The sequence below is a fragment of the Tinamus guttatus genome, unplaced genomic scaffold (genome assembly GCF_059628265.1).
Source record: "Tinamus guttatus ecotype Peru unplaced genomic scaffold, ASM5962826v1 Tinamus_guttatus_pri_ptg000222l, whole genome shotgun sequence".
NCBI classification, from domain to species: Eukaryota; Metazoa; Chordata; class Aves; order Tinamiformes; family Tinamidae; genus Tinamus; species Tinamus guttatus.
The window spans coordinates 896,220-899,128 of NW_028288756.1; positions in this window are offsets into that span (position 1 = coordinate 896,220).

Below are 2,909 nucleotides of genomic sequence, written 5' to 3' on the forward strand. Positions count from 1 at the left end.
AACATGCTTCTCTGTTCCCTTTCCTCTCTCTCCCCCACCCCCTTGTAAAGAACAAAGGTTAACAAAAATGATATTCTGAAGCAGTATCGTAACTTTGCATACAGCAAGCAACTGAATTATAAATAAAGGTTCTCAACAGCATGAAAGTGAGTTTTCTTGTCTTTTCAAAAAGCATCCAAGAGAGTCTTGTGTGCACAGTTCTCTGCAATATTGCCCCTAAATGACTAGGTGACTTGTGAATTTAGTAAATACGCACAGCCGCATCAGGCACAACATACTTTTGTTTCCAGAAGTCAGAAGAGTAGGGAAAAAGAAAGGAACTGAGTAATCTTTCTAGGTTGCCTGACTATAGCTATGGAAGTTGAGAAGACTTGCCATAGAGAATGAAAAAGCAGGAAAATGCCAAGCATTAACACATCTTTAGTGAAACTATGGAGTTTTTTAATTAAAAAAAAAATCTCTGCATTATCTTTTCCTATCAGGATTTATTATTATATTGCTATAATAATTATTATGCCAAATTAACTGCCAACTCTTAAAATAGAGGTAGTTATTTCAAACACAGAGAAATTTGACTCATAGGTAAAATTCAGTGCTCTGAGACTGAGATTAATGAGAAGACTGTACTGAAGTTTATTGCTAGGGTTAAAAACATGAAAACAGGGAGCCCATAAGGGAAAGAAACTGAAAATTTCACAATACTAATATTGACTATCAACAGATCCAGAACAGCAACAGAGTCATACTGCATAGGAGACCAAATACGTGATAAGTGTCCAGAAAGACACTTAATTAAGTTTACGGAGAGTTTAGAAGCCCTGTTGTTGACGGTGAGGCTGGATCAGAAATTGACGCAGGAAGTTCTGGTCCAGGCTTTGTTGTCATCTGTTACAGTTTTGAGGATTTTTTCCTTTCTCTCATGAATTTCATCTGCTCTTTATACTGTCATGTATACATAGACAAAATTTTCAGAGCCATGTTTTGACACATTACACATTCACACATGGAAAGTCTGGGTTAAAGAACTTTCAAATCAGCTGCAGTCATTTTGAATACAGCACCCATTCTAAGCAAATAGCCTTTTGAGAACAGTATGGGGGAGGTCAGGGATCCTGCTGAGTTCAGTCTTCAGCAGGATCTAGAAGAGAGATCTTACATTCCCATACAGGAAAAATCCCCCATAGCAGTAGCATCTTGCCTCTTTGAGGGACTGTTATCTTCAGCCTCCATGGAATTTCAAGTAGCATGCTTAACCTTCCCCTTGGGAAAGGAAAATACAAGCTGGCATAGTCCTTGAAAGATTTCCAACATCTGCTTGAGGTGATTCCCATAATGCAAATCAACAATAATCTTCCCTTGTGCCTTTGTATTTCCAAGTTCCTCTTATTCTCCTTAAACAAATTGTGAATTTGATTATTTTAACAAATTACAACAGCATTTTTATGCAGTTCCCTTCTATCTTCAGTGAAGCATATCATGTCCAAAATTAACACAGCCTGATGTACAATAGAACATTAGAAAAATTATGCATCTTTTTTTCCCTTAGTAAAGCTGCTGCCACCAATAGTAGACTCAGATTTGCCAATTGTAATTACAACTCTAGGATTTTATTGTCAAATACATTTCCCAGATAAATGGCTCTTGCCTTTTCAATGATTTTGACTGATGGGCTGAGGATGGAGTTGTTTTTTTTTTAAAGCTGGAATGTATAGGGTAATACAAATTCTCAAGCTATACAAAGCATTTTTATAAATGTATTTTTATTTTTAGTACTTTTCTCTTATCTACATGGCTTATTTTACATGAATCTGTACTGCCTTGCAGCAAATCAGATTCAAGTGTATCATTTGTGAGCTACATAGAAAGGCAGCAGTAAGAGCATTAATCTGCTCTTTTCAGCACACTAGGTCTCAAGGAGCTCCCACAATCCAACATTAACAAGCTATTTATTTCATTTACCATCTTAATGATTAAAAAAAATAGAAAATGATGATTGCTTGTTTGTTAATGAAGGGGTGCTGTGGTTAACCACCGGAAAGACTATTAAGCTTCATAAAATTGCCCTTGAAATTCGACACTTTTAACACCGCATCTGATGTGCTGTGCTAACAATCCAAAATAAATTAAGATCAATAGAGGTTTCACCTAACTCACCACTAGATAATTTCATGGATTTGTGTAAGAAAACAAAAATAAATGTAGAATCATAAAAAGAGAAGTATTAAAGCTGATTAAATCACTGAGCATAGAAAGGTGACACAGATCCAGTCTTCATTCCTATCAATGGTGTTAAGTTAGCTGCAGTATAAGAATATGTATCTATATTTTTGAATGCAGCATCCGATGCATTTTGTCTACTTATCAGTGAACCTGCAGATCCTTGTCACGTTAACAATAATCTTAATAAAAATAGAAAGCAAAACAGGTTTTTGAGGCAAGCTCCCCACTCTTACTATTTCCCTTACTCTCTTAGAATAAAAATGGCTTTTGACAGCAGATCACTGAAGTAAATTATGTTTCTGGTTACACTACATTGTCCACTGGTTTCATCCAGTCCCAGAATCTGTGAACTATTTTTTAATTTTTTTTTAAAGCTACTTAAATCTGAATTGGTGAACTCTCCAAATAGCATTACAAATTCCATCCTGAAAAGAAAGATAGCTAGAGGTATAATATAAGCTTGATGTCATGGCAACTTTTTAAGGCACTGGGTCTGAAATGGCATCCCCAGGTAAGAACCTGGATTCTAAAAATGAGAGTCAGAAAAGCCCCAGCTCTGGTAACCGGTTCGGGTGTAATGTTAGCAAGCTGAGTGGAATGCTCAGGAAGGAGACAGGTTAAATGACTCTCCTAGGCTCTGGTCCTATAGATACCTAGGTCTCAATACCTCTTCCATGCAAGACTCACAG